The sequence below is a fragment of the Palaemon carinicauda genome, chromosome 5, assembly GCF_036898095.1.
Source record: "Palaemon carinicauda isolate YSFRI2023 chromosome 5, ASM3689809v2, whole genome shotgun sequence".
Lineage (NCBI taxonomy): Eukaryota > Metazoa > Arthropoda > Malacostraca > Decapoda > Palaemonidae > Palaemon > Palaemon carinicauda.
In genome coordinates, this window is record NC_090729.1 from 138,483,820 (window position 1) to 138,498,819 (window position 15,000).

Consider the following 15,000-nt stretch of genomic DNA (forward strand, 5'->3'; position numbering starts at 1 on the left):
AAATCTCAATATCTACCACTTGGCCTAAATCTCGTTTCTTTTAACATCTGAAATGTGATTCAGGACGTCAAAGGGAAGCTAGAAAACCATTTTTGATTTAGTCCTAGTGTCGGAGATGGGATGCATAGAAACACCCCTTAGATGCATAGCTATTAAACTAGATAATTGTGATCTCCTTGTCTCATGAGATTTGATTTATAAGATAAAGAAAAATGGAAGTATGAAGTTGCATGCATTCGTTAGGTTGCAAGGAGACAACTTCTCGATTCATGCTTATAACTATCAATGACTTATAGCAAATGCTGAGGGGTGTTTTTTTAATGATATATCAGCAGTAAGAAAAATTAGGAATAAAGTCTTTTATCAACGATAAAGAAACAAAAACTGACATTAACAATGATAAAAAAGACTTATTTTACGTGGCCAAAGTTTCAAAAAAGCTCTCTATCCCATGCTGTTCCCTCTTCTAATTTCGGCCTTGTATCTTGGGGAAACACTTACTTTCAGTTCTTTGTAGGTATATTCATTAACAATTTCTAGAGGTTTTTCCATAACCCTTATTTGTTGTCTCTGCATTTTTATTGAACCTTATCGTGGTTTTACTCGTATTAATTTTCACTCTTACATTTCTGCTTTCTCTATTCAAATCCTTTATCATCTTTTCTAATTCCTTAAATGGATTAGGTATTACACATTAATATTGATTTCATTTTCCAATCTAAATTTTTAAAAGCTTCTTCTAGGCATGCAGTGAATAATTAAGGAGAGATGGGTTCTCCCTGACTAACTCCCCTCTTGGTCAGAGTTTTCTCACTATCTTTATGAAGCTTTAAGATTGCTGCACTTCTTTTATATATATATATATATATATATATATATATATATATATATATATATATATATATATATAACTTCTAGTGTTCTAACATAAGACTCATATATTTCTTGTCTTTGAAGATTTTAATTTCTGCTGAAGTTATATATATATATATATATATATATATATATATATATATATATATATATATATATATATATATATATATATATATGTGTGTGTGTGTGTGTGTGTGTGTGTGCGTACAGTATATATATGTGAATATATATATATATATATATATATATATATATATATATATGTGTGTGTGTGTGTGTGTGTGTGTGTGTGTTGTGTGTGTATTACATCATATGAATTTATCTATAAATATACGTGCACAAATTCATATACACACACACACACACACACACACATATATATATATATATATATATATATATATATATATATGTGGGTATAAAGTTATATTCATATATATGCATATATATATATATATATATATATATATATATATATATATATATATATATATGCATGTATACTGTATATATATATATATATATATATATATATATATATATATATATATATAAATCTATATATATATATATATATATATATATATATATATATAAATCTATATATATATATATATATATATATATATATATATATATATATATATATATATATCATCAGCCATTACTAGTCCAGTTTAGAACAAAAGCTTCAGATATGGCCTTCCACTTGCGTCTGCTTATGATCATTTTGTGCCAGTCCACAACTGCAAACTTTTTTAGTTTGTCAGTTCATCGTCTTCTCTTCCTCCCCTTGCTTCTTTTACAATTTCTAGGGACCCATTCTGTTATTCTTAATGTCCGTCTATTTTCTGTCATTCTCATTATATTACTGCCAATGTCCATTTCTTTTTCTTATATCTACTTTAGCTTGTACACGTATGCATGCTGCTTCCTTTTATGTTACTTAGTGTTATTCCTATCATTATTTTTCCATAGCACTTTCAGTTTTAACTAGCTTATGCTCTAAGGCTATAGTCAGTGGTGGAACTAGGTCATTATGGGCCCTAGTGCAAATTATTTGAGTGCGCCCTTATCGTGAATAACAAACTCAATTGCTATAACTTGATTTGCTAATAACTAATGGTTATAAATGAAGCAAAACGCACATTTGTGTAACTTATGAGTGTGTGCATATATACCTGTATATGTGCATTTATTGTTTTATGTTGCATAAACACACACACGTATATCTATATCTATCTATCTATCTATATATATATATATATATATATATATATATATATATATATATGTATATATATATATATATATATGTATGTATATATATATGTATATATATATACATATATATATATATATATATATATATATATATATATATATATATATATATATATATATATATAAATATATCAAGCCTGCATAGAAAATATGTAGATGTATATGTTAGTTTTAAAAAGTGAGATCACTGGCCTTTTTAAGAGTATCATAACTGTTATAGATTGTTGTGTGACATAATTGAACTTTATTATAGATTGTGTGGAGGTTTCCACAAATTAAGTGGATTCAGTATACTGAAAAGGCAGCAATGCATACCTTACCCAAAATTTCAATACCACTCGAATCCTTCTGAGAGTATCTTGCTATGCAAGAGAATTCTTGAACCTTTTGTAATAAAGAGAAAAAACGTATGTACTGATGTCGCAATATCTGTTGACACGGGACATAATTAGTGTCAGGTTAAAGAATACGTTTGTATGAGTATGATGTGAGTGAAGGTGTATTTTAAGATTATAAGATAATAAGATACATGCCAACTACTCAGAAATGATTGGAGATTTATGAAACAAACTATCAGTGACAATGTGTTAGGAATATGGAGGAAAAATTTACATCTTAGGAACACCAGCACCTCCAGAGTAGATATTTTTAATAATAAGAAAAAAATGCAGGGCATAGCAGAATGTAACCTTAAGCCAGTAAAATAAAGTTCAAGGTTCCTAGGTATACGAAGTTTATAACATCAGACTCTGCTACTGCTGGAGATGTAAACGAAGGAGCAATAGGTTTCAGTGGTGTCAATGAAGAATATACACGAGAACAACGAAAGTAGGAATTAGAAAATAGGTTAGATAACCTAATCGAGTTACCAAATAGAGTATTAGTTAAACGAGAAGAACAGTGCGCAGCCACAGCAGCTCCGACGCACTTGAACAAAGTTCAGATGCACACGATTGTAAGCACACATGCACACTGGAGTGAAGATACTCAAAACGTTGTAGTTTGAAAATTTCCAGAAGTCCAGGTAAGTGTTAGACCTTTTGATGACCAGCGGCGTAATGATGGGTTTCAATCGATCTAAGTGTTTTTGAGAGACTTTGAAGGAGCCACATATGAGTGGTTAGGAAGAGAAAAAAAATACAATCAATTAGATTGCTCAAAGAATAATGGAGGTAATGTGTTGGCCACAAGGCAGTTTAAGATGTTATACTAAAATAAAACAATGCTTAATTGAGAAATATGCCTTGCTGGATGCAATAAAATTCATATGAAAGAAAATATGAAATAAATATTTGAGTGGGCCAGTCAGTTGTAATTTTGAAACACATATTTACAGAAATTGTGATAGTTTTGCTATTCGGAGTGCCAACCTCCCAGTGGGTGATAAGAAAGCTATAGCCCTTAAAGGGGCTGGCTGGCTAATGCCATTTTTTAAGGACAGGAGTTTGATATTCATACCACTTAATAAGGTGACTCAAGATATCTCCAAACTGCAGAGGATTTTTGCCTCTGACCTTTGCTTTTGTGACGCCAGGTCAATTTATCCTGAAAATTAGTGTTTTTCAAATTCTGTCTCCTCCCTTGATAATTAATATTAAGACATGGGATTACTACCCTATATAGACCTCCAATCAAATAGAGTGTTTTTTCTAATTGTAACATTTTTTGCTAGGTATGAATTATTTTATTATGGTAAAAAAATAAACCCTGCAAATCAAGGAAAACATTAAGAAAAAATATAAAACAAAAATTGGAAAAAAATTACTCTATTTTATTGTTGTATAATGTCTTCCTAAGTTCGACACCAAATAGCAATGCTATATCTTTAAAAATAAGGGAGAAGATAGAATATGAAAGTCAATAAGTATAGTTTCAAGATACGGGTGTTGAAAGTTTTCCTTTGTATTTTTACAAAGACAATATGAAAAAGATCATGATTATTATGAATTTTATGTTCTATTTTGGATATCAATAAGATAAAATCATGTTATTTATCATAATTTAATCATAAATGAAGATCCCTTTGCTCCCTAACTCTCTTCTTGAGGATCCTGATTGCTCCTTCATCCACAACACTCTCTCTCTCTCTCCTTCCCTAAGTCCGTTAATATCGCTGATATTACCCACTTCGGAAGTCTTATTAGAGCCAATTTTCCTTTTACTTATTGTTAGCGAGATATTGAAATTGTCGTTTCCTCTTTGGCATGATGAAATTCTTGCTGAAACCAAGGAAAACAGAAGTAAAAAGGAGCGAACATCAGAGGTCAAACTCAAACGTGTACTCTCCCTGAGATTTGTGCTAGCCTTGAAATCCCAAGGGTGTAATACTTCGTCTTTTGACTCATGGAATCTATACAGATGCCATTGCTCACAGTTTTCATTACATTAAATAAGATTATAAGATCAAAATTTACGATAATCAGAGAAATGCTGCATTCTCTTGTAGGGATCAATGTTTTCAGCTTATTGAGTTACTTTTACTAATTAACCTGTAACTATGAAAGTAAGAGGAATTTTGACAAAATATTTGGCATACCCATTCTCCATTGCCATACGAGGCTCAGTGAATTTTTTCAGGATTGTGTGGTTTTAGTCGTATACCCCCCTATATTGGCATACCAGACGGGCCCCTTAAGCACATTCTCAGGTTAGTAAACCTGTTTCCATGTGGCTATTTTTTCGAAGATAATCGCTCATTAGCGGATGTAGGGGGGTTGATACAAAAACATTTTAGACAGTTTGCCAGAAGAAAACTTGACATCAATAAATCTCCCGATTCCGGACAGGTGGCAACCATGAGATCAACATATCCGAGCCATGGTCACAACCCCCCAATCCAGGGGAGGATAGAGTAAAGTCAGCCGGGGAGAAGACTCATCGGGTGCTGGCAGTGTGGGGGAGAAGAGCACCAACGAGTGGAGTGCCCACACAGGGTTCTCCCCGCTGTTATACTTGTCAAGCTTACGATCATCTATCTCAAGAGTGCCTGACAAAAATTGTCTGTGGTACGTCACCCCCACTCAATATCTGAGGACAAGGAACCAGTAGAATGGTGAGACAAGGGAGACAGGTGCCCTCCTCCCTAACATGACAGCAACAGCAATCAATGAATTAGGGAGTACGAGCAGCCCCAGTACGATAGAGATGAGTCAATTGGCATGCAGGCAGTTGCACCTCCCTCGGTAACCCAACCTCAACCCCCACAGCACTAGAAATAGCATCTGAGGCGACGGTATTGCAAGCGAGGCCGTTAGCTTGTGCTGCCTCTATCGTAATCTCTCCTGGCGGTTTGGGGCCTAGCAATCAGGATAGATCTGCTAGATAATTCAATCCAAATGCTGATCGACACATTGAGCCAGGGTTTCGCTTCTTGAACAAAGAAGCTCTTTGAACTCACAACAGTCAGTGACATCCATCATCCTCAACACACTTGGAGGAAATAAACTACAGGCAAGACATACAACGACAGTCAACTTTCAGGTGGGATCTGTGAAATTTGCACATAAATTATTTGTCCTACTGACCTTAGGTATTCCACGTATTCAGAGTATACTTGGTCTTGAGTTTATTATGAATAAAAAATACATTTGCAGGGAAAGAGACAGAATAACAGTTATAGCAGGAGGGTGCATTCTGCTGATAGAAAGTCATGAGAGTAGAGGCCTGTGGAGAAGGGAGAGACAAGTGGGTAAAGTGATGGCTGTATCTAAAAAAGGAGGAATATTGCCCCACCCCAGGTGCTTGCGTGCATAACAGTGACCCAGGCACGACTTCTTCCGGAGGGAGCCAAGGTCACTGTTAAACCACATGAAAAATAGGCAGGTGTAGTCTTAGAGTTCCTGTCATAAATAAAAGAGGGCAAAGTGGATATTACAATAGTTAGTTTGAAAAATAAGATAGTTGTTATAGAAGTGATTCTATATGTGAATTGGAGTTATGTGAAATTACTGATTATAGGATCATGGGAGCCGCGACTCCACCCAGCTCAGACGAATGCCCTCAGAACTTTATTAGGCAAACCCGAAAACAATGTCTGCCAGCACATCAGCCTGTAGTTAGTAACATTGTTAATAGTTATCTCGATATAATTGCAACTGGAGACGACCCTCCCAATGGGATTGATCAATTTCCCTTTAGGGTTGAAACAGGGCAGGTGGAGCTGATCAGGTCAAGGCCTTATAAGGTACCCATTCATTTCCAAGGAGAGATAGAAAGGCAAATTAGTAAATTAGTGGAACATGGGATTATCAAGGAGAAGTTAGGAAAAAGGATGGCTCGGTGAGTTCGTGTTTTGATAATAGGAAGTTGAATGCAGTCACTCAAGGAATGAAGAATTACTCTTAAAGGCACAGGATAGTAAATATTTTACAACTGATTGATTTTACAAGGGAGGCTTGACGTTTAGACAAGCGAGGTGGATTGAGAGATTGTTAGAGTTTAACATAAAGAGGTTTTCTCACATAGAGGGTAAAGCTAATAAAGTAGCTGATGTCTGCTCTAGAGGAGCAGTAATAGAAGTCAATATTAAGCAACAAAAGAGGAATGAAGAATAGACCCAAAATGTCGAGTTACCCAATCGAAATAGAAAATGGGATATGAATTCACATAAGGAGCATTCATGAAATGAGAGAGAGAGAGAGAGAGAGAGAGAGAGAGAGAGAGAGAGAGAGAGAGAGAGAGAGAAATGGACAATGTGAATGTGCGTGGGGGACAGAGGACATGACCGGGGGTTTCAAGAATGAGTTACCTGATGATGCAGGCGTGATTAACCTAGGAGGTTGGAACATAAAGGAACTCAGAGGGGGACAGAAAAAAAGATGAATGCATGGAAAGAGTTCCTTTCTGAACGTTTCTCGTGATGTTTTTTTTTTTTTTTTTTTTTTTTTGATAGAGAATGATATCTTATATTGTGCTTGTGAGAAGATGGGAAGGGAATTTTGTGCATGGGTAGTTCTTCCTCCCTCTTAATTAATCGAGCCATCCACATTGTATATGCAAATCCGTATGCTGGGCATTAAGGGTTTGATAGAGCACTGAGGAGAGCATGTGAATATTTATTTTGTTTAGGAATGAAAAAAATAGAAAGGTATATAAAATGTCATGTTTGTAACTGTTTCAAAGAACATAAATATATTGTACCGGAAGCCAGAAAGTAGCCTGTATTTCCTGTTAAATTTTGTATGCATTTACTCATTACACTCATACATATGCAATGTTGGATAAATCAGCAAATTCGTTATCCCAACTGCTGTGCTCTTTCATTACTAGTTTTGGTTGGCCCAAAAGTGTGAGAAGTGATTATTAGTAAGGTGGAGAAATCGGTTATGGACTTAATGATAATTGAAAACTTTCCAGTGACTGCATATAGGCCTTCATCTAATAGCTTAGTGAAATCTCATAATAGGGAAGTGAACCGAATTTTACGCTACTTAGTGGCCGATGACCCCAGTCATTGGCACGCCATGCTTACCTGCGGCTGAGCTAGCCTTGAACATTGCATATGATGCATCGCTCAGTGACATGCCTTTCATTTTAGTGTTTAGCCAGGATCCTGTGTTACCATATATGGGCTTGATAAATTTGCAACAGATGCCAAATCATTCAACTGAGCAATGTCGAGTTCACTTACTAAGTCTCTCAATGAACACCACTGAAATGATTTTGAAAAGAACTGACGAAAAACACAGTTCAAAGAATGATGATTATTCAAAACTGTAGATGGGAAGGAGGGATAATGATACCACTACTGAGGGGGGGGGTGATAAAATAATATGTATTTATTATAGAGGAATACATTTAATTGCTACTGCTTACAAGATTTTGACTATCATTATACATGAAAAACTGAGACCATACGCAGAGAACATTAATGGGGAGAATCAAGCTGGTTTTAGGAAGGGAAAGTCAACAACAGATCATCAATGTGGAGCATCATGAGGGAAAAGGGTGCACCACATAAATTAATCAGAATAACTCAAGCCTGCTACAGAAATACAAAACGGTCAATAAGATATGGAAAAAAGCTATCATCCCCAATAGGTATAAAGATCGGGCTTAATCAGGGATGTATATTGTCACCCATGTTGTTCAATATCATGATGGAAAAAGTAGCAAGAACGATCACAGGCAGACCTGAGGGGATAAAGTATATGGAAGTGACCGTTAACTGCTTAGGGTATACGGATGATATACAGTAGATATAGTTACGAAAGATCTAAGGGATACGGAAAGATTAACCAATATCTTCAGAGAATCAGCAGAAAGAATAGGGCTAGAAATAAATCAAGAAAAAAACAAAAGTCATGCAAATAGCTAAAAGACAAGAGATGGATGGTAGAAGGCATTAAATACTTGGAGAGGAAAATAGCTAGCAATAGATATATGAAAGAGGAAATAAATGAAGGAATTGGATCTGCGAACAGGTGTCTCTATAATTTGTTAGAACTTCTCAAAAGAAGATCAATATCAGAAAAGACAAAATTGAGGTTGCATAATACAATAATAAGGCCCATTTTGGGCAAGAAAAAAGACTAAGTTTTTGAGAATAAAGTAGTAAGAACCATAGTGAGACCAGTATACGACCAAAAAAGACAAGCATGGAGGAAGAGACATAACTGGGAGTTGAGAGAACGGACAAAACCACATATGCGTTGTTTTGTTAAGGAAAGAAGAATACAATAGGCAGGGCATATTGCAAGAATAAAGGAGGAAAGAATGCCAAGAAGGGTATTCTTGGTAAGTGTAGATGAACGTAGGCCTCGTGGATGACCAAGAAAAGATTGGAGGAAGTGTTTACAGGAGGATATAGGCTACAGCAGGAGGGTTTGAACCCTAGAGATTGGATGGCTGTGGCATAGGACAGAAGAGATTGGGATAATCTATCAAGAGCTGTCATGGGTTAACAAGTGGCCCAAAGACCAGTGGAATAGTATATATATATATATATATATATATATATATATATATATATATATATATATATATATATATATATATATATATATATATAATTATATATATATGTATATATATGCATATAAAATGATGAAAATATACTATTACTACCCAACAGGCAAAAGTCACTTAACATGGGGATAAAACTAGTAAAAGTTGAAATTACAAATTAACATAAAAACAAGTAATGGAACGTTTGACAAGCACCTAAGTAAATAAAACAAGCCAAAAAAGAAAAAACTATTGAAAAACATTTTCAAGTTTGTACTGACGTTTTATACTGTGTAAGATATAAGGATCCAATTTATATATACCTAGAGATAAATTGAAATTCTTATTCCTACTATAAAATATACATGCTGATTCAATGACATTCCTCTCTAAAAAATCAGTATTCCTGAACAAAATTTATGAATGTTCCTAATCTAAAGGATAATTACATATATTATTATGTACACAAATGGCATTACTTTTGTTGTTTGTTCTTATATTATTCTTATGATTTAAAATTCGGTTATTTAACTATTTTCCAGATTGTCCAACATAAAAATGTCCACATCTACATGGTATCTTGTAAACTATACCCTCATCACTGTCAGGTGTGTTACGAATTAGTATTCCGATAATAAAATATAGTATTAATCCCCAAAAATCTAAGAGGAGCGATTACTGATTCAAAATTGGGATGATATGGTAGGGTCAGAAAATTGGGTTTACTTATCCTATTCCTTTTGGGCGAATAAAAAGATTTTCTTGCAAGTGCCAAGCTTTTGTCTATGTCCTGTGTGCTAAAATTATTTTGAAAGCCTATTTGACATATATTTCTAAATTCTTCGTCAATATATTCGGGGCTGCAAATGTTGAGGGCTCTTAGGAACACAGACCTTAATGCAGACAGCTTAACGTCTGATTTATGACATGAATAGTTATCTATCATACGATAGTTATTTGTGGGTTTTCTGTGTATCTTAAATTTAGAATTAGAGTTCATAGTTTACCTTTTGACTGTCACATCTAAAAATAAAATAACACCATTGTCTTCTTTTTCGACGGTAAAAGTTATGGAGGGGACTAGATTATTGAGATCACTTAAAATTCTATGAATATTAGAGCAAGATTTCAGTATAGCAAATACATCGTCAACATATCTCACCCAGAAAATATCGTCTAATAAAATTGCTCGAGCTATTCGACTTTCGAAAAATTCCATATAAATGTTCGATAAAACAGGTGACAAACAATTACCCATCTGCATCCCTAATTTTTGTCTGTAAAATGCCCCATTAAATGTAAAACTGGAGTCGACAACACACAGTCTAATTAAGTCCAAGATCACATGGTTAGGTAAAGACATAACATGTTTGTTAAGTTCAATATTCTGGAATTCTAGTACATCATTAACAGGTACACAAGTGAACAAACTTGTAACATCAAAACTAACCCTAATTTCATTATCCAGTGGAATTTCCCTACTTAATCTATTAACAAAATCTAAATTATTTTCTACATGTGAATTAGATATAGTGCCTACTAATGGCTGCAATAATACTACTAAAAATCTTGATAATTTATATGATGCTGAACCAATAGTGCTAATTATAGGACGTAATGGTTGCCCCTGTTTATGCCTTTTAACAGTACCATAAATATAAGGAAGTCTTGCATTAATAAAGGTAGATGACTCGATCATGACTTTGTTCTTTCCAAAAATCTCCTTTACTCTGTGACGGCGCCGAGTAAGGGTGTGAACTCAAAGGCAGATTGGAAACGACTGAGTTATATTATTGTGGAACACTCTCCTTATATACAAAACCTCAAGGCAACAGGACATAACAAGTTCCCAAGACAGACAATATTACAGAGGAAAAACCAGACAGGAATTTTCATGTTCGTTTTAGTGCGAGGGAGGAGCGAAGATACAAGCATAATATATACAAAAGGAATTATGTACAATTGTGTGAAACACGGTTGGTACATGGCTCCCCCCTAAAAATGACATACTGTACATGTTAAATAGGGCGCCCTGATCTAGAGAGGCGAACTGTAGGCGGGTCATCTGGCAGAAGATAAGCAGGTTTTAGACGATCAATGGAGACCCAGTCTTCTTTGCCCCGAATGCTTAGGAGGAATGCTTTCGGACTGCGTCGGATCACAAGGAAAGGGCCCGTGTAAGGGGGCGTTAGTGGTGGCTTGCTGGTGTCGTTGCGCAGGAAGACGTGCGTTGCAGAGTGCAAGTCCGTTGGTATGTGATGCTTCGCTGGGGGCTTGTAAGTCTGGCGGCACGGAGCAAATTTTCCTACGACGTGACGTACGCGCTGGAGATCGTCGGAGGAGGTTGTAGAAGGAAAAAACTCGGCAGGGACGACCAACGGGTAGCCATACACCATTTCCGCTGCCATTCCATTGGCAGCGGGGTTGTAGGCCGTTGTCTGATGTAGGGTGATGCCCAGGAGATTCGCTAATGACGTCCATAATTGAGAGGTGAAAGTGGTTCCCCTGTCAGAAGTAATATGCTCAGGGATACCGAATCTTGAAATCCATCCAGAGAGTAAGGCAGATGTACATGAGGCGGACGTTGCAGTTTCCATGGGAATGGCTTCAGGCCAACGAGTGGAGCGGTCGATGACGGTAAACAGGTAACGATGTCCTTGTGATGTGGGTAGGGGGCCTACAACGTCTACGTGAATGTGTGTGAAACGACGCTGAGGTTGAGGAAAGGTTCCCACTCCTGAATCTGTGTGTCGATGTACTTTGGAAGTTTGGCAAAAAGTACAGGCACGGACCCAATCCTTAGCATCCTTAGAAATGCCGTGCCAAATGAACTTTGCCTTCAGCAGCTGTGCAGTAGAACGGAGCGAGGGATGTGAAAGGCCGTGGATGAAATCAAACACCTGTCGGCGCATGGGAGCAGGAATCCAAGGTCGCGGTCTACCAGTACTGACGTCACAGAGGAGGGTGGTGTTGGAGTCTTCGAGGGGAAAATCCTCCCAACTGAGGGACGTGCAGGATGTCCTACAAGCTTGATACTATGGATCCTGTCGTTGGGCTTCAGCCAGGGCGTTGTAATCCAATCCCAGTTGAACGGCAGCCAACGTGTTTCTTGACAGGGCATCGGCAACGGGATTCATTTTCCCAGGGACGTATTGGAGGGTGCAATTGTATTCAGCCACGGCGGAGAGATGTCGGCATTGACAGGCGGACCAGGCGTCAGACTGTCGAGTGAAGGCGTGCACCAGAGGCATGTGGTCTGTGCGAATGACGAAGGGCGTACGTTCTAAGAAATGGCGAAAGTGACGGACAGCCAAGTGCACCGCCAGCAATTCTCGATCGAAGGTAGAATAACCCGATTCTGCCTTGGACAGTTTTCTGCTGAAGAAGGCCAATGGGCGGGGCGAGCCTTTGACCACCTGCTCGAGTACTGCACCAATAGCGACGTCGCTGGCATCAGTGGAGAGAAGGAGAGGGGCGTGTGGGATAGGAAAAGTGAGAGCCGCAGCAGTTGATAGGGCCTTCTTTGCATTGCAGAAGGCTGCTTCTTGAAGGGGACCCCACTTCAAGTCCTTTGGCTTGCCCTTGAGGGAGGCGTAGAGGGGAGCAAGAGTGGCGGCAATGGCTGGCAGAAAACGGTGATAATAGTTGATCATGCCCAAGAATTCCTGCAGAGCTTTGACGGTCGAGGGCGTGGGGAAATTCTGAACGGCTGCTACCTTCTCAGGGAGGGGATGGACTCCTTCAGGAGTGATACGGTGCCCTAAGAACGACACTTCGTTGGCGCCAAAGGTACACTTGTCGTACCGGACTACAAGGCCGTTTTGTTGCAGGCGGTCGAGCACGATGCGCAGGTGACGGAGTTGTTCCTCTTTTGAGGAGGAGAACACAAGTATGTCGTCCACATAACATACACAGAAAGGGAGGTCCCCTACGTCGTGTCTTGAAGAGTTTCCTTCGCAAAAGAGAACGACAAGCACCCGTGTCTACCAAAAATCGCACGCCCGTTCCTGCATCCTGTAAAAAGAAAAGATTAGAAACATGGGAGGCCACCGCTACAAGGGATGGCCTACTTGCACGTTTTTTGGCCACTGACAATCCTTGGCACATTTCTTCGCGGTTGCCCCGAATCTGAAGTGGTAGTAGCAAAACTGCGGCGGATGGGAGGTAGTAAGTGGCTGTAGAAGTCGTTCGTTGGGGCGCGAGCGATTGGTGGGTGGTGGGCGGCTTTGTCGCCGCTTCGGCACGTCATGGGGTAGGCGTGTATGTCCTATGGCATTCATGTCAGCTTCGGTTGACGTTGAATAGGCATCCTCGTCGTCAGGGGTGGAGGCGTTGATGGAGGTCTTGAAGTGGCTGTCCATAAGGGTGTCGGCTTTGGTCATCAAGTCCTTTATGGGTAAACTATCGACATCGGGTATGGCAGCGCGCACAGGTTCAGGTAAACGGCGTATCCAAAGGGCACGGAGTAGGTTCACCTCACGAGGAGAGCCATCTGCGGCAGGTTGAAGGCAAGCGATACTGGTCATTTCCCTGAGGGCAAGCGAAGCCCTTTGGTCCCCCAACGGATGTTGTGAGAGCTGAGAAAGCTTTGTTATACGGGTGGCTGGCGACGGCGAGTACTGCTGCAGAAGGTATGATTTGAGGGCGTCATACGCTATTGTGGTGTCTCCTTGTTCACAAAGCCAGTCGGATATTTCTGCGAAGGTGTCCTCGGGTATCGCCACGAGAACATAATCCGCTTTGGTGGTTGAGCGAGTCATGCCCCTGATACGAAAGTGGACTTCAGCGTGTTGAAACCAAGCGAACGCTTCTCCGCTGGCGAACGGTGAAAGTTTCAATGGGGCGGCCGCAGTGCCAACTGCCGGAGTAGAGTCAGCCTCCGTCATAGTACCAACGATGGAGGGGCGAGGGAGGTGGGGGTGGAAGGCAGTGGGAGCGAGTCGACTTCCGGGGTCACCAATGTGACGCCGCCGAGTAAGGGTGTGAACTCAAAGGTAGATTGGAAACGACTGAGTGATATTATTGTGGAACACTCTCCTTATATACAAAACCTCAAGGCAACAGGACATAACAAGTTCACAAGACAGACAATATTACAGAGGAAAAACCAGACAGGAATTTTCATGTTCGTTTTAGTGCGAGGGAGGAGCGAAGATACAAGCATAATATATACAAAAGGAATTATGTACAATTGTGTGAAACACGGTTGGTACAACTCTTTTATGAAATTGGGCATTTACATTTTCACGAGAATCTGAATTTAACATTTCATAAGTATCTTGATCACTTAGTACAGAATTCATTTTTTCCACATAGTCAGTACGGTCTAAAGTAACAATAACATTAGCTTTATCAGCTCATGTATACTTTTGTCTCTTTTGAGGGAATCTAGTGCTTTATTCAAACGTTTAGGAAAGTAATTAAAGGAGCAAAATTGTGAGTAGGCAGAATATTTGACTATGTGTATAATCATCTTCGACGTGATATTGCAGTGAATAGGAGGAGACTTGATAATAAATTAAAGTCTCTCATATCTAAATCAGACTGGAAAACTTATGGTAAAGATCCTAATTATGTGAATATGTCATCAAAGTCTTTAAATGACAATAAAAAGAATGTGTTAGCTCTGGGGTTAAAATTCAACAATCCGACAAAGAAACCTGATATAGTGAATATTTGTAGACAGTTCATTATTAAAGAAAAGTCATCTCCAGATACACCAGACATTTCAAATGTATTATCTATAGCTAGAGGTATAGTGTATTCTGCCTACTCACAATTTTGCTGAGAAGCAAAATTTATTTAGATCTAAGGAAAGAGAGAGACAAAATATTTTTAAGTAGTAAAATAGACACTTGTAATGAAAGACAAATTCGATAAGTTTAGTTTAGCAAT

The 15,000-nt window shown here is 38.2% G+C and overlaps 1 protein-coding gene across 3 annotated transcripts in view; it reads left to right on the plus strand.

Moving 5' to 3' along the window:
- LOC137641507 (uncharacterized) overlaps positions 1-15,000 on the plus strand; it is a 130,017-nt gene that overhangs the window by 1,714 nt on the left and 113,303 nt on the right. The window lies entirely within an intron of this gene.